Here is a 19,838-nt window from a genome sequence, read left to right on the forward strand (position 1 = left end):
GGAACAAATGTTTTTTTCTTATTTTCTTCGAGTGAAACAAAATTACAAAAAATCGAAAAAAAAGTCGTCAACATTCTGAAATCATTTAAAACTATTATATATTTTATAAATCAATTAAGTAGTAAATTGTGTTATCAAAATAACACAATAATTCTGTTTTATATAAAACGTTATAAATCATTCAAATTTTAATGATCTATTATTTGATTATAAAAAAATAATTCCAACTGAAATTGTATAGAATTAATTTCACGTATTCAAAAAAATTGTTCGTGGAAAAATAAATTGCTCTATATATAACCGATTATTATATTTATATTTATATACATAAAAAATTTTCATCAAAATTAGATTTTTCAAAATACAGTAAATTCATTTATTAAAGTTTTCAACTATTAAAATAGTATACGAATACTTTTGCGATCGACTGTATCTTTCCAAACGCATTTCACTTCGTCTTTATTGACAATTAAGCGACCAATAACTGGATCAAAGCTAGATCTCTTTGCATAACATTCAATTTTTGTCACTCACAATAAATAATCTCACAATAAACCAAATTCAATATCCAATTTGCATGTGTTTACAATTTACATCTCGTATTTATATAAAAACAATCGTCTCGTAAAAACAAACAACTCTTCCTCCACAAATCTCCTTCACTCTCTTTCAGTCAATTTTTTTTAATCAAAGAATTCTATAAATATAAACCATTGATGAATCCAATTAAACTCAACGATTTTTTCGAATCAATAGCGACATCATCGCTTTAATATCCCGTTCACATACATTTCACAATATCGAAAGATGCAAGTGGCGCCCTCGGAATAGCAAGCCTTTTCTTCTGAACTCCTCCATTCAAATTCCATAGAATTTCCGCAAGCGTGACAAGCAAAGCCAAAGATGTTCCACTCGCGATAAAAAGAGAAACGTACCGCGATTTCATTGGCTCCTTCCAACGTTCTCTCGGATGAAAACCGGTTATTTCGACCGCGGTTCCTCGATTCGTCGGGTATCGTCGACAAAAGAGAGCTTTCGCAACCACGAAGACGACAATGCCAAGGGGTGCTGCGAAGCTGTGAAAGGAACAGTCCTCGATACAGGAAAAACGTGTCTTCTTTTATGGAGAATCGTTCGCGACATCGTCTTTCACTTTACTTTTATGTATATAAGTGGTTCTCGTTGTTTAATTCAATGTAGAGACGAAGCGCTCGTCTCCTCGAACCTCTTTGAATTTTGACTTTGTATCAGTTGAGGATAGGGGGAAAGGGAATCAGGTAAGGAAGAAAATTGATTCGATTGCGTGAATCCTTGGGTAACGTCGCTTTGCGCTTTTGTGTTTTGCATGGAAAGTACGTAGACAGATAAAGTGAAGATTCTTCTTATTCAAGAAGATTGTGAAAGGATATATTTCTTGGAATAATTGCAAGATCTTGATTTGATTAAATAAAATATAGAATGTTCTTAAAAAAGAGAATAACTCTCTTTTTTTTCTTTTTGATTTCAGAATCTTTTTCTTCAGTTCTTTTTATTATAGTAATTAATTCTTTTGCCTATTAATATAAGAGATATAAAAAAGAATAGAATAAATTTAAAATATTTAATAAGCAAAAAGTTTAAAGTATTTGTATTTTAAGAATTGAAATATTACTAAACAAACTTACAAGTGAATATTAATATTGTCATTTAATTATAATATAACCATATTTTCTCATTTTTTTTGTTTATTTTAAAAAAATTATAAAGAAAAGGAAAAATGTATTGAAATATAAATGTGAGATTTTAAATTAATACTATGACGATTAGGTAGTTTTAGTAATATATAAAGAATTAAAAAAATATATTTTCATTATGTTTATAAAAAATATAATAATTCAACTATATGAAAAATAAAAAAAATAAATATAACGAATAATTAAATAATGTTAATGCACTAATGGCGCATAATCGATTATCAGAAATTAATTTTTACATTAGAAGAGAAATTAGAAACTAGGTAAAAAAAATAACAATTATTCTATTATATTATATATGGAGCATTCAGTACTTGTTTAATATTCTTATAAATAATATTGTACGATTAAGAATATATATTGATTGTCTAAATTAAAATTTTAAAATCAAATTAGAGATGTTTGATTTAATTTTCATTTGAAATTTAAGTTTGGGGATAATTAGTAGTTACAGTTAAAGATCTTATCTATTATTTCTTCCTTTGTATCCAATTGGAATTACAGTATGAATAATGATTATAAAATAAATAACTACATCAGCTATGCTAATTATATTATAATTAATTATTATGATTCAAGACATTTTTCATCTGTTATTATTATATAAACCAAAATATTAATCACATAAATTATAATTAATTATTATTAATTATTATAATTAGTTTAATTTTCTCGTATTAATTAAAATATTATTTTTTTCATTTAGTTACGATACGAATCACAACATTAAATATACCAATTTTCACACTATTCTCACGCAAGAATTCATATGACGAATCCTAGTTACAATGTTAAAAACTAAAAATCATTAAAATCGTTTCATCAATTTCAATTTATCCATTATTCATTTATTCACTGAAACTATCTCGTATCGACACATATGTATAGTATGATAGTATGATAACTCAGCAGAAAAAGAAAAAGAAAAGAAAATATCTATATAATACAGGAACATATTCGTTTGCCCCGCGACATCAAATTTAAATATAAATGGAAAACCCTGGACACGTTAGATATTTTTAACCGTGTTTGATCAGTTTACGAATCGTAATCCCATTTCGGAATTTCTGTGGGTCCAAATGGAAGTCGAACGCGAAACGGTTAACTTCATTCTCGACCTGTTCCAGTTTCAGTTCTCTCCTCCCCGCCCCATTCTCCCGACTCTTCTCGAGTTGCACTTGCTTAATACGGCTAAGGGGTTGAGCATATCGCCCCAACCATGAGCGAAATACGTCTAATCACGTTTCAGGATCAATTTTTAAAAAGGTCACCGTGACCAAAATTCCAGGCACGTTCGAGGTTACGAGGGATTCCAGAGATTTTTCTTCGATCGATATTCACGGGACGGTTTCGACAGGGGAAAAAAAAAAGAAAAAAAGTCTTTCGAACCGGGGTCCGGTTTCCTCGATAATTGAAATCGTAATGGCGTCAGCCGGACGCGCGTCCCGGGGGGCAGCTGTTCCGTGAGACGAAATTAGAGCTTTGTAGGATGATTGGTCGTGGAAAGAACGATGAATTCTCGGAGAGTAATTTTTTTTTTTTTTCATTGAAAAAATTATTCTGGGAAATTTTGATAATTACTCGAGGTAGTAAAGAAGTATTTTAGATATGCTCCTGCAATTTCAGCTGATAAAAAAATTCCTCTTCTGGTGGTAGAAGAAGATATTAAGAGAAGGAAGAGATCAGTTAATAAAAATTAATAATTTTCATTTCTTCATCTTTATATACGTCACAAATAAAGTCATAAAATATTAATTTATTTTAGACAATGTTCAAATCATGTTAATATTGGTAAGATTTTAGATTAAATTAAATTATGTTAAATTAAAAATATCTTTTGATTGATATATTAGCCATTATTTGTTGTCTTAATAAAAATGCAATTTATCTAAATAATAAGCAAAATAATATGTTATTTTAGCTTATGTTTATCGCTTTTAATCTTAATTTTGAATATAACACAATATATAAACAATCTTATTTTGGAATTCTCTGATAAGAGAATCAGTTTGTAATATCGTTTCAGCAATTTTGAAATGATTAAACTGCAAAGTAGCAATTCTTATTTTCTCTAAAGAGATATAAATCTTTTCTATTTTCTGCTTCTTCCTTCATATAAATATATAAAAATAAATGATATAGCGTGATGTATAATAAGATATCAATACTAAAAGTCAATTTGAAGATTGAATTCAAAAATCTGCAATATGAGAAATTATGTGAGTTTCACATAAGTAAAACGATTGATTGAAAAAGAAAGAATTAAACGAAATAAAAAATGTGTTAATACAAGGAAAAACGACGAATAAACAAAAGATCATGTAAATCACAAATCTATAAAAATTGATAAATCTAAAAAATTTAATAAATCTTGGATGAAATTAGAAATTAGATAAAAAACTTTATTTTTTCATTTTCTCTCTCATTTTTTGATAAGATTATATCGCAATTATCTCGCAATCTCCATCGTCTTAGCTCGAAATCAAGAAAAGAATGATTTCGCGAATGAAATATAAATTTACGAGGTCGATGGAATCGATAAACTTTGATCGTAATCAAGTTTCGAGTGATTAATAAGAACCGTAGAAAATAATTCGTTATATCCTTCATTAAATACCTCATTCAAATGGCAGAAAATTTGTTTTTTTAAGTATGATATTTTGACGCAAACGACCAATTTCATCTTGTGATACATCACAATGGCACATTATACATATAATTTGAATCATTGCCTTTGATATCAATGGCTACATTGTTCCCTTTATATCGAGACTATTCATTGCTCGTGATCTATCGTGGAAGGTTAGAAATTAGTTTCCAATTCAAAAGTCTTTGAATAGTGTTCGTGAATCTCCTTCTAAATTGAGATATTCAAATTATTATGAAAATCAAGTGAATTTCAATTGTTATTGAAGAAAAGATATTTCTTTTAATTTCATTTTTAATTTCACATTTTCTTTTATCAGATTATCAAAATGTTTGAAAAATCATATATATTAATTCACTGAATACTTTATATAATATTATTAAATATTTATTAAAAGATTTTTTATATAATTATACTCTAACAAAAAAAAGATTAACATACGATAATTTTGTTATTAATAAAATAATTTGAATAATTGTTTTACAAAATTTATTGTCTATATTGTATATTAATGACAAATTTATGTATTTTATTGTTAATTTATATATTGTTAATTTTATAAATTATAAATTATAAATTTAATTATATAATATTTTATACATAGACTTTTTACATTGACATTACAGATTTATTATATTTATACATTGTAGAAATATTTTGGAATAATGAAAATATAACATTGAATCAATCAAAGAAAAAACAAAAATTCTAGAAAAAATACACATTATTTGTTAAATTACGAATACTATAAAGTTATTTATAATTTTAATGTTGATATCTAAGTAATAGAGGAAAAAAATCTTTTTTTTAAAAACAGTTTACAATGAACAATCGTTTTTTAATTAGGTTAACATCAATTCATTCTAAAAATCTATTTTTCTTGTTCAATCTAGACTATTATCAAAGATATCAAAGACTATCATTATCGATTTCTATCTTTATAAATTTTAGTTTAAATATAAACTATCCCATCGATTTGCATCACGATGACCCATAATTGAAAAATAATTATTTTAAAAATAATTAGAGTAAAAATCTAGTTGCTGTGCTAATTATCGGATAATTAATTTTTTTAAAAATTAGAAAAATTTTTATATTTTATTTGTAATTAAATTTATCCACTTTTATTATAAGAAATAATCAAAAGTTAAAACAATGCTAAAAATATCGTTATGCAAAATAATAAATAAATTATTATGTGACAATATTTTTTTATATTTGGATTAATATTTTTTTTTTCATTTTTCAACAATTTATTCACAAAAAATAATGAACATAAGTAAAATAATAAATTAATAATAAACTTTTCGCAAATTATAATATTATTATATTACCTTAATATTAATAAGAAAAAATTAAAAATATCTTTAAATTATTCAAAAATTTTCATATTCCTATTAAATTAAAGAACTGTTTATTCTATTTCTGTTATAAATAATGTTAATGTTAAAAATATAAAAAAAAAGCATATAAATATTTAATATAGGTGTTTAAAAAATATATTAAAAACAAATCAACAGAATTTTATGATAGTTAAATGACTGTTTACCCTAAGTATATTTCCATTACAAAAATGAAGGGTATCTTAATCGATCGTAGGATGATTCGACTTGAAATATCGAAGCTACCAACACGTATATCATGAATGTCATTCGGCTCGAAAGAAATCAAATTATTGCCATACAATACACATCACGGATTCCCAATGCTGCCAAGAGAAAACTACGGATCCCTGGAACTCAAGACATAGCGTGTGTCTAATGGGTGAACTCTCGGAAGCTTGAATTTACGACGTGATTCACAGGGAAGCCAAGAACAATGGCTTTTATTTTGCCTCTTTACTCCTCGCGGAGAGTTATGAATCATGTCGTACAGGAAACGATGTCGTTTCTCGATATATTTTTGCCCCTGTGTGTCGCCCTGTTCGAACAACTCTGCAGTATTCTTTATTCAAATGTCGTCCCCAGAGTTTTCAGTTGGAGGAAGTACGATGTTATAGTTTTACCACATTTCAATGATCGTCGAAATCTTTTCAAATACCAGCCATAGAATTATTAGTACAATCGAATTTAAAGGCAAAGATACAATTTTTGAATTGTGAAAATTTCGTTTTATCAAAATTTTCTAATAAAAAAAGTTTAACAATAAAGATTTTTTTCGAAAAAAAATATATGACTTTTTTTTGTTTTGTTTCTTTTGTCTTTCTTGTTAAAATTCTGAAGATATTATTAGAAATATTAATCTTATTTAACTTCAAGATAATATTACTCTTCAAAATTTTAACAAAAAAAACAAAGGATATATATATAAATATTTAGTATAAATTATATATTATATTTTGTACAAATTATAGTTTCGATTGATAATATTAATTTTGCACATAGTTTGATTGACAGCTTATTTCTTGTCTCAAATACTTTTTTAATAACTCTATGTATCTTTCTGCAGAACTAAAGTTGTATTTATATTTCTTTTTCTATTTATTCATAGAATGTTAATATATTTGTGAGATATATTTTTTTAAAATCAATTCTAAAAATCAAAAAATTTTAATTGAAAATTATTTATTGAATTATAAACGGTTAAAGTTTGCAAAATACAAAGAAACAAATTTTTTATATATCATTTTTATATTTGTTTTAATCTTTAGACTCGACTTTAAAGGTATTTTACAAATATATTAATATTTTACATATTAATGTCTATCATTCATAAAATAATAATAATATTCTTTCAAACGTATGAGTTCAATTCTTTTCTAAAGAAAGAAATTTTCGTAATTGTCATCTTTTATTTTTAAGAATTCAAGAAAATTGAAATAACAGTTGAAAGAAAATGATATCAAGTGGTCGTGTTACTGACACATAAGTAATTACTTCGAGTTGTACAACAGTGATTGTAGAAATTCAACTTACAGAAATAAATTTCGAGATTCTTTTCTAGAGATAAAATAATGTATAATCTAAATATGTAGCAAATAATTCGAATTAAACTTAAGTTTATTAATTTAAGAAGAAAAAACAAATCAACGATAGTTTTTTATGATATCTCAATTATTTCAAATTCAGTTCAACTGGTGAATGACACGTAATTATAACTCGTAATAACCATTCTATTTTCTAATTTAAACGTTGAAAATTTGAAAAATTTTATAAACTCTTAATTACTTATCTTTAATTTAATTTTTAAATTAAATTTAAGATTGCAGATATATGTTTAAGATAATGTTTCAAAAAAAAAAATAAAATAGCTTAACAATCAGAATATTATCCGAGATTTTTAACACATCGCTTCTCAAAAGAATTTTAAATTTGCTACAACAATATATGTAATGAAGGGAAAAAGTTGAAGAGAAATGTGAAAGGGAATGTATTTGTGTCGTCTTTTAAATTTTATTTCGATCTCAAAAGATGAAATATATTTTCTCGTGTCTACATTTTAGGATTAACAATATATCCAGCATACAGGGTACACAGCTATCGCTGTGTAGATTTTTGCAAAATTTAAAATACTGCTCGCCTGCACAAATTACAGTTGGAAAAAAGTCTAACAATGAGTTATAAAAACATCGCGCGAAGTACATGTCGCTTGTATAGCGTATCATTGGGTACGTGGAAACGCACTTTTCATGTAATTTTATTTCTTTACTACCTTGTATTCTGACGAAACACGATTCCTAAATCTAAAATTATTACTGGTTAGTTGCACCAATCATTCTTATTTTTTTTTTTTTAAAGTTTACAAATATTGAACTCGATTTGTTTTATTTGGATAAAAAAGAAAAATAAATATAAATCAAAGGAATGTAATGAATTGATTTGCTGTTAAACGATACATATATATATTTTTATACATATATTTTTACAGTGTATAATATATTTTCAATGCATTTGTCATCATTCCTCTTACAAATAGTTGTCTTACTTTTACTTTTAATTTTTACAAGTTTCAAAGAGTTGTTAAAATTTTCTTAGGATTTTATCTTAATCATTGATAACTTTTCGTTATATTTTATTGCACAAACTGCTCCTAGATTTTTTAAAATATTTTCTAAGTTTATTTTATTACAAGTTATTTCATTTTAAGTTTATGTGGAACACTCGTTATATTTTTAATGAATTTTTTTTTAAAGAAAAAATACCTTATAAAAAGTATATTTTTAATTTTTAAATTATTATAGATTAGATTAGATTTATTTATTATAGTGAAAACATAACATCACATAGAATCACAATAATTGTTTATTATATGGGAACAGAACCGAAATTGCACACAAAAATTTAAATTTTTTCAATGAACAAACTTATCAATCAATCAGACAAAGATACTTTACAGAAACAAATAATAATTATCTTACTAAATGCAAGCGATCATTCCCACTATTTGCATTATGTATTTAGCAACAAACAATTAATCCAGAGGACAATGAACGAGCTGTCACTATACATTAATGCGATTAGATCTTATATGCGAGAATTAGTGGTATTGATATCTTTATGACCCATGAATATCCAAATTATGCATATAATATAAAGAGATGAAATTTTGGCATGCTATATAGTAACTAAAATGATATAAAGGAAAAAGAAATTTTATTTTTATACTTTTAACATTCATAATATGTATCATAGTATGTAGACTTCACTATTGTGAATTGCTCAAATTGATAATGCAAATAGATTTCTTTATCTTTTGTATAATTTTTATTTATAAATAATATGCTATGATCTCATTTTTTGCTGAAAAGAAGTATGTTGCTGAAAAGAAGTTCTGGAATAGCATAGAGAATAAAAAAACAAAATAAATGTTCATTCTCTTTTTATTTATCGATTCGTAATTATGAGATCTTATCTTCAAATTGCTTATATTTTTCACAAATAATTATTATTTTTTTCTTTAAGTATAAATTTATTATTATGCTATATTTTCTATTATTTAGATTAAATTCATTATCAATTATAAACTTATAATTTGGCTGACAATTTCGAGACAATATGAACTTTTTTATTTATTCTATAATTTATTATATTTTTATTACTATAAATTGGAATATAATTAAATAATATAATAAAATTAGTGATATAAGATTATTGTATTCAATTATAAAAAGTGAAATTCAAACAAAATAAGTTGAAATATGGACAAAGATGCCATGATTCGATTAAAAAATTAAAATTCCAATTTTTAAAAATCTATATAAACGTCCATAAATTACCAAAAAAAATCCGTGAAATACGATGCAAAGACAATTAGCATGATTTGATACCGACCATATCTTCATCCCTCCTTACTCTCCATCTTTCATCACCCGTGAACTTCAATCTCTCCCTAAAATACGTTCTCACAACCCTCCATCCATTTAACGCCACAAATCGTGGCAATTCGCGGGAAATACAATTACACGCATTCTCTTCATACCGATTGTAGTCTCGCCGGTAACCAGACATGTCTACCTTACCGACGCACAATTAATAGCACGACCGCACAATGCGATACACACCCTCCTCCCCTATCAAGATTCGTCAAGTCTCCTCGCTATCTAAGGGGTGTCTACCCCAGTATCGGACGTCAGGTGGGGTGCAATCGAGCCCGTAATCGGCCGGCTCGATCGCATTACATCGAATTAAGACGAGGGTGGTGACCGGTCAATCGACCTGTGGTCGCTTTACGACACCGATTTCTGGCCCGTGTCACCGGCGATAGGTGGTAGAACCGGCGATTATCTTTGGGGTCGATCACGACCCACGGCCTTAACACCCCTCCTACCAATACCTGTACCTTGGTCAAACGTCGAACCGCAAGGTCTGCAGGCGAGCCGATAACACGCAGCCAGATGCATTCGGCCGAGTTGAGGTTCGTTCGAGCGTGGTCCCTTTATCGGAACGTTGCTCGGACATTTTTCTGTTTCCTTTGTAAGCTGGAATCGAAGCGACGTCGATATCCACACGCTGGGATCCGCCTTTGTTTCCTCGATACTCTTTTCCCTACTTTCTCTAAGCGAGTGAACGCTTCTCCTCGACTTTCTTTCGTTTGTTCTTTGTTTATTTTCTTGTTTATATAAGATATATAAAATTATTCAATCGCATTGAACATCTATTTTTATAATTTTGAGAAATTTGTTAGATGGATATGTACAGGGTGTTGATATTTGCGAAGTGTCAGCTTAAGAGAGAAAAGTTAACATATAAATTGAGATTTATTTATTTATTCTTTGCCGAATGCTATCACTACAGATAATTAAGTTTTAAAGAATTAAAATTGAAAATAATTAATAATTTATAAAATAAATTTATATATTTTTTTATACGAAGCTGTATCATGATATGATCTTCAGATATTAATATTTATCTGCATTTTTCTAAATATTTTCATATTTTGTATAAAATATTTTTTTTCTCTAAAGTCAAAAGTTCGATTTTCAAGATGATCAATTTTATATATATATATATATATATATATATATATATATATATATATATATGTTATTTTGAATATGTAAATATGGTAAATATATTACATTTGCGTATTCAGATGATCTCCGACAGTCGATTTAAATTCACTTTGTCGTAATATGTATTTACATACGGATTAACTACATAGCTAGCGCGCCATTGAATGCCATGGAGAAATGTGATCACTGTGATCATCCAGGATTTCTGGTATGCTCAGTCAGTAATTACAATGCTAGTGTAATTGAGAATTAATTAAGAAAGATTGATGGACAAAATTTCTTTTTCAATTTTTAATTAGTTTTTTGGATTATTTAAGCGATTTCTTGATTTCCATTGATTGGAACGAAAATAAATTTTTATAGTCTAGAAACTATTGCTGTTATTGTTATTAATAATATCTTTTCTTTTTAATTAAAGACATTAATGAGATAAAGGAAGCTTGAATGGAATATTTTTTGTTTTTTATATAGTAAATTTAAAAATTAAAAAGTCTTCTAAATTAATAATTTTTTACTAGAAGTGATTAAATTCTCTCAATCTATATTGATTATTAAGAAAGATATAATTTTATATAAGAAAATAAAATTGGCTTTTACTGTTCAGTTGCAAAAAAAAATAATATTAATTTAAATATGAAATATTTTTTCATATAATAAATAATTTATAAATTATATTAAAATAATCATATTATACTACACTGAAAAAATTTATGTACTTTATTTTGAAAAAATAAAGTATATAAATAAGATAAGAATATCAATTATTATATTTTTAAGATTATTCATTAAATTTATTCCTCTAAATTTTTATTAAATCAAATCCTCTACTTTTCCTTTTTTTAAAAAGTTTCTAATAAGTTATATTTAAAAAGTTATATTTTATTATCTCTTTATTAATAAAATTTATCTTTTTTGAATATAACATTTTAAAAAGTTTTTTATAACGAATATCAATCAAAATAATGAAAGAATTTCTGTGAGTCAATTACTGTGCGTTAATTGCAATGCTTAATTTTTTAATACAAATCTGTATAATGTATCGATTATAGATACATATTGTATGTACTATATTATAGATATTAAAATTATTGTTCTAATTTACATATTTGTATTTATTTATTTTTATGTAATAAATTGCATTTTACAATATATCAATGAAAAGATTTATTAAAAGAAATAAAAATTTTCTAAACATGTATTTCTATGTTAACTATTTATAGGTTAGATAAATAATTACTACTAGAGAACATAGTCAAATGATATATGAATGAAAATTTATAAAAAGTTGTTTAAATACTGGATACTGCAATAGAAATAAGTCTAAAAATTTTTTCATTTATTGGATTCAAAAAATAAAACATTTTAGAAATTACTTACATAATCATATGTAATTCAAAAAGCTTTTAAAAGATTATGTAACAAATGAATATGAAATGATATGAAATTTTCTTGATTTTTTAATAACTTTTCGATAATCATTGCGGAAAAATTACATCAAATCGTACATATAAAATAATTTTTTAATTATTTTAAATTTTTAATTGTAAAATATTTTTAATTCAAAATTCAAAATTGTCTAATTTTATTGAAAAAGAAAACACAATTCAATAGTTCAATTTAATAGTGCTTCATCTCATTATTGTATAAAAATAAACAGCTACAATTAATCTCTACAAAGCAATCAGAAATATTCTCTAAAAATATAAAAAATAAATCCAAGTTACTGATCGATAACCACGAATTTAAATAATTCAAATTTTAAATATTAAAATCAAATATCAAAATGCAAATGTAACGTTTCGAACATTCCTGTTTTATAATAATCCACGGAATTCCAGTAGCATTCTCGTATCACGATTTGATGAACTCTCAACATCGTGGCGCGAACTCATAATGAAAATTGCCGGTACAGCGTTCTTTTGTTTCTCGCGACGACGACGAGAGGGCGTCGCGACCTGTTAGTCACGAGAATACAACTTAATATGTTTACCGGGGCGGGGTGGCGGAGTTGCGATTTTGGATGGTGGCCAAATTAATTTCGAACGAGACCCGCCGCTTCAAATTGTAATCGACTGTTTAATCTTGGGATTGAATTGTCCGGTTGGAATCAACGACCGCGTAGCTTCACGACGGTTATTTTGGATCTTGATTTCGTAGCCACTATGATTGCCTGTCTGCACGCCATTGGATTCAACGCCATCCAGCGAAATTACAGGGGCTCGCGGAATCGTCGTTCATCCTCGTGCCGTATTTTCTTTCAACGTGCCTCATCGAAACACGGATTATGTCGTTTCAATTTTCCGTGAAATTCGAATCGATCCTCGATTTTTTTTTTTTTTCTTTTATATGATTTCGTCTTTTTGTTCGAAATTCGAAAGATTGATACGCATTCCGTTACATTTTTCTTGAAGATTACGTTGCATCCAATTTTGAAGAACCATTATTTATAGTGATGGGATTATGTTTATTGAATTTGTATATGAGTTAAGTTTAATAGAAATGATTCGAATACTATTAGTAATGATGGAATTAAGTTAGATATGATACTTATAATATAATTAAATATAATGCAAATTATTTTATAGGATTTCAGTAGATTTGAACATTGTCGATATTTTCGAAATATTTTATAGTTTCGAACTAAAACGATTACTTGTTAGTTTTGAAAATTTACTTTTATACTTTAATATTGGAATAAATTGAATTTCTTATAAATTGGAATTGCGAGAATTTAAAAAAATATATTTTATTGAATTCTAAGCTATTCTAATTCTAAATTTAGGAAAATAAATATCGTTATACATAATGTTTATATAAAAAGATTTAAAAAAAAGCAATATTAAAAATACACTTGAAACTATTTTTTTTTATTTTCAAATGTATTTTCAAAAGTAGTTATAAATAATGATAGATTTTTGAGCAATTTTTTATTCAAAATATTATTTGAAAGTTGATGATATATAAAAAAAAATTAGAAATTAAAAATTTGAAATTGTTATATCAATATCAAGTTGTATTGGTATCAAGATAATCATAAATTAAAAACAAAAATTATTCCAAACAATCTTCGAATATTTAGTGAATAAATAAGAATCGAAAAGAATCAAAAAGAACACATATACATCAAGACATATTATTCATATCAAATATGAGGAACAGAAATAGAATGAAAACATATTATAATGGTATCTTTAAAATAATAAAATACGTGAATTGCAAATGTATCGATACCAATTCTTCTCAAAATGTATCGATAAAAATATACTCGATAGAACGAATATTATTTATGATTTGATATTTTTTAATAATAAGAGAATCATATATGTCACGATCATCACGATGTCATGATTCTCTATTATTAAGAATCGATCCTTCATTATTCAAGCATCATTATTAATTAGACAAATTTGATCTCGTGACACATTTGATTACATTAATTATGCAATTTCACAATTTCCTCCTTTTCTATTTTAAACTAATCTCTTAACTATGCACTAACACGAATTTTAAGATGATGATACCAAAAATTCCACCAGTTTTGAATGCAGAGTGCGTTGTGCGAAAGATACTCGAGCAGGGAAGAAAATAGCGCAATTTACGACGTGACGTTGGAAAACTTCAGAAGAGTGGAAAAGTTCTTCCCGCTAGTTTTTCCATCCGCGTAGACTCGAATCATATTCCCGTGTTTTTCTCCACTTATCCTCGGAAACGTGCGCCAATCATTACGAATAGGACACCTTTAAAAAAAAAAATAGAAAAAAAGAGGACGCGAACAGGTTCGCACGCATGAAACAAGAAAGAGATAACAAAAGGGACATAGAACATATTCTCGGTCTGACGCAAATTACTCGGTCCGGAAACGTTAAATGCGCCTTAAATTGCAACCGCGTCGGTTCCCGCATTTGTCTTCGTTGAACATTCTTTCCATTATCTAAACCGTGGCTTCTTAGCATTTCTGGGTCGTGGAATTATTCTTTTTCTTAAATCCTCGATGAAATTTGTACCTTGAAGATGGTATTAAATTGTTCTACGTGGAATCGTCGATTTCACAAATATTTAAATAATAGTTGTTCCATCAATTTGAATTGGAAATTGTTTTATAGAATATCTTTATTACGAAGAAATAAATTGTGCGTATTGTAATGATTATTATATTTCAACATCATATTTGAGTGCTTTGTTGTATGAATTTAAAATTCGTGACGTGTAAAATTGCTGTTAATATTAGTATGATTGATGTAAAAAGTAACAAATAACAAATTAAATCATAAAAAATAAACGAAGGAATTATTAATAATAGTCAATTAAATTAACGAAGTGTAATAATTTTAACTTTATTTTTCGATGGATAAAATTGGATTTATTGAGTGTATTCAAAATAAGTACACAAATTGACATACAAAAATATTATTTGAAATTTATTTATTAATTTATTTATAAGCAATTTAAATTTGCGTTAAAGAAACAAAGATATAATGATATTGTTTTGTGTCATTTTATTTCATTTAAGGCAAAAATAAATTTATAATACATAAATCTTAACTGACATTTTTGTATAGTAATTTTTATATTTATTATAGTCTTTATTATAGAATCTATCTACTAAAATTATTTTATAAATATATCAACATCTTATATATACAAAAAAAGATTGAAAAGAAAAAACTTTTTTTTCGCTTTTGAATAGGTTTCGTTTTTGAATAAATCATATTTGAAAATTTTTCAAATTCGTGAGTGAATCATTGATAGTTACATATGAAAAAAATAGTGAAATAAAAGTTTTTTTATTTCAAAACTAGTAAAAACTGAATTTAAAAATTTGCCTAATACGACTATGTATTTTTTGATTGTACTTGTTTAATTTCAATTTTCTCAAAACTATGTAATTACTTTTTGGTTCAATTTTAACTTTCTCAAAATTAGAGTTTAAATAACGAGTTAAAATTCTTTTCTTCGATGTAGCATAACTTTTATCTATATAATTTACTCCTATTACAAACTAGAAACTAATCAATTTTCAAACTTAAGATTTAGTTCAGTAAAATTTTATATGAGAAAATTTTATTCTTTTTTTTTCAATTTATTTTTATTTTTTTATAAAATCATCTTTTATTTCATTAATTATATTTTGTAATGTATCAATTTTGAACATCTTGTAATAAAATTCTAAAAAATATAATAATCTAAAATTTAAACAAAAATAAATATAGGATAGAATGAAAAAAAAAATGATAAAATTCTTTATTATTATTCATAATTTCTTGTAAATTTGTTTTCTATAATTAATATTTCAATTTACTTTTATAATAGCAAATTTACTTTTGTGAAAAAATATAAAGATAAAATATAATTTTTCTTTTTTAATAATATTTCTTAAAAAAAAGATTAAACAAGATATTGAGAATATAAAATGAAAACAATTTTTCTACATAAAAAATATTATTTTTAAAATAAATATGTATATAAATTATTTATAATTTTTATTATATTTTATTATTTACGTATATTCCTAGGATTGATAAATAGAATTAAAAATTCAAGATTGTATAATTAATATCAGTTAGTGAAAAAAAATTGCTTCTAATCATTTAAATTTATGCAAAAAATAATTTTCGTGAAATGAATTTTTGAAATGCTTTAAAATTTTTAATTCTTTTTTAAAATATTTGTTTAACTTTTTGATTTTTCTTATATATCAAAATCATATTCACAATATGAATATGCAAATTGAAAAATTCTGATAAAATATATAATTTTTTTTACCATTTTTAAAATTATTTTTACTTAAAAAAAATATTATTTAATGAAAATAAAAATTAAATTATCTAACTAAAAAATTGTAAAAAAATCAATTTCAAAATCATTATTCGTAATAATTTATTTTTAGTTAATAATTTGATTTAAAATTATCATCGTATCTTAAAAGAATTTGACGATCAAATTCAGATTTCAATTCAGTTCAAAGTATCACTGTGGGAGTCAAATTTATTTTTTTCTTTTTTTTTTTGCAAAATTCTATCCATCGTGAAAATTAACTATCCCACAGTAACTCTGAATCATCGACAATTCTCGTGGCTCAGTAACATTCGAGACAAACGTTTATATCCTCATTGATCAAAAAAACCCCCTTATTCATCGGGGACATCATTTAAAATTTCATAATTTCATCGCACACAAAAGCGCGAGGATCTCGTTCGTCGGAGGCTGAATTAAGGAAGTTATTCGAATTAAGGAGTAAATTATGAAATTCATTCGGTTTAACAGCTGCACGATTTTAATCTGCTGGACTAGAGTGGAGAGAAGAAAAAGAGTTCGTGGGGAGGGAAAGGATTTTATCGAAAAAATTTCGGATTATCCCGAAATTTTCCTCCAAGTTTGATGGGTTGGTCCCTCCTTCGTGATACGTTCGTGCAATAAAACAGAGAAATGTAAAGGGGAAACCGATTGTTACGCATCGAATTACTTTCACCAAAATATTATTATCTGCGTAACTTGGTTATTCTTCTAGAGTCATTGGTCGTAAAGTTGTGGCAAATTACTCGAGCTGGTACTTTAATTAAAGCTATAAAGATATATGGCATCAATTTGGTTCGTTCGTTTGATCAGGCTGATGGTGAATCGATAAATATAATAAAAGTAATAATTAATCACAATGATATTCATTAAAAATTTATTAAATGGAATAATAATGATGGTGATGTTTATTAACAGAAGTTAATAAATTGAATAATAAGAATATATATATATGAATATAGAAACTATAAATAATGCATCTCAAAATTTAATTGAGATAAGAATTTGAATTGATGATTAAGTAATTTCTGAATAATTTCAAATAAAAATTTTCGTTTTGTTTTGGCTCTGTCGATGAATTATTCATGGAAAACATTGAATTATAGTAGACTTGTCATGATAGCATTGGGTATCTGCCATTTGCGATTAGTCGAACAAATGAAGCGTATTAAATTCAACTCAGCATTTATATGATTTGTGATTAGCCAATGCTTTTTGTTAATAATTCATTGACAAACCAAAATGAAAATTTTCATAAAGAAAAAATTGTTTGAAATCATTTTAGAAATCACCAATTTATTTATCTATAGTAAGAAAATAAAATTAAAAAAAAAAAATTAAAAGATTGAAGATGCTAATAAAAAGAACAAAAATATTTATAATTTATATATGTGAAAGATATTAATGTTTGTGGCACATCCTTAAAGAATCGATTCTAGAAATCAAATTATAAAAATGAAACATACAAAATCTCAATCTCATATTATAAGTAGATTATGGATATTTAAGCAAAATTTGAATGTATAGATTGTGCATGAAAAAAAATATAAAATAGAGTATGATACACATTATAACATTTGAGAAATATAATAAACATTTTCTTAAAAAATTTGCTTATAATAATTCACGATCTAATTGTGAAGCAATTTAAATTTATGTTAAAAGTGAAAAGAAAACAAGACAATAGTGTAACAGACAATTGTTTCATTTTATTCATACAATTAACATAATAAATTACAAAGAAAATAAATATCGATAAGAAAATATAATCGATAAGTTAATTCATTAAAATTAGAATTAAAAATTGAAAAACTTTAAAGTCTTTACGGCATTTCTTAATTTAAAAAATCTACAGAAACTATCTCTTACACAAGTGTAAGAGTTATCAAAGACAAAATTTCTTCGCTATTAGTAGATAATTTTCATTCACCTTATTATTATTTTATTATATATATCTTATTATTTAAATTAATAAATTATTTAGCTAAATGTTCTTTCTTAAAAATAACAATTGTCCCTTTAAATCATATTACAAATTTCCACTAATAATTATTCCACTAATAATTCTCTAACAATTATTTTCTAAACCTTCACAATAAATTGACACAAAGCTCAAACATTATTAGCAAGATTGCACGAACAAAATACAGTTCGAAGCACAAATTTGATTCTAATTTTACATTAGAGTTATAATCATGAAAGACTGGATGATTAGCAGAGATTAATATCCCTTCTGCAAAACGGGCAAACGTTTCGCGATACGGATAATTTTGGCGGTATTCGGCGCAGAGTATAGAATGGCCGGTATCGAAACGGATTCTGTGTCAATTATTCGCTGTAAACCGAGGAACGATATTAACGTACCGGTATTCGGATAGTGGCATTAATTCGCGTAATTCGGTGGTGAAACTTTATTTATTTATTTGTTTGCTAACCATAATCCGAGCGGTCACATAATGAATCTGTGGTATTTACGTAATTAACACATAGCCGACTAAATGGCCAACCCTTTTTGTGCCCGGTCGAGCCGCATGATTATCCGCGATTAAATATAATATGAGATTTCCCTTAAACACCGATTGCTGAACCTGCTGTCTATCCAGCCACTTGTTCTTCGAATTTAGTGGATTTTCGCATTTTTCAATATTAAAATGACAAAGATGATTAATTTTGAAGGTGTTTGGATGAATCATGAGATAAAATATCTTTCGAAAATATTGTTATAAAAATTGAAATTGTGAAAAAATGAAAAATGAAACGTATATATTTTTTTTAAAATTAAAAAAATCAGAAAAATCAATATGATTTTTCGTATTTTTATAAAAATATTGTTATATTCCATGCAAATAAATTAATATTGAAGTTCAAGTACATTTCTTGTCCCAATGTTTAAATTCAATTGCAATATGTGATTAAATTATTAGTAAACATATTGAAGAAAATAAAAATATATACATTATTTTTTAATGATTTTGAAATTTTTACAATTATAAAAAAGTATTAATCTGAAACAAATTGTAATAATATAATTGTAAAATAAAAAATGATAATACATTTTAATTTTAAATATCGATTTCGTAATTTTGATCATAATTGCAAATATAAAAATGTAATATATATTCTAATATATGTAACATTATTGTATTGTAATTATATATACATATTATCATATAATAGATGTTTCTGATAATTTTCTCTTTATCAAATTGTAATT

Source organism: Apis cerana, linkage group LG11 (genome assembly GCF_029169275.1).
Source record: "Apis cerana isolate GH-2021 linkage group LG11, AcerK_1.0, whole genome shotgun sequence".
Taxonomy (NCBI): domain Eukaryota; kingdom Metazoa; phylum Arthropoda; class Insecta; order Hymenoptera; family Apidae; genus Apis; species Apis cerana.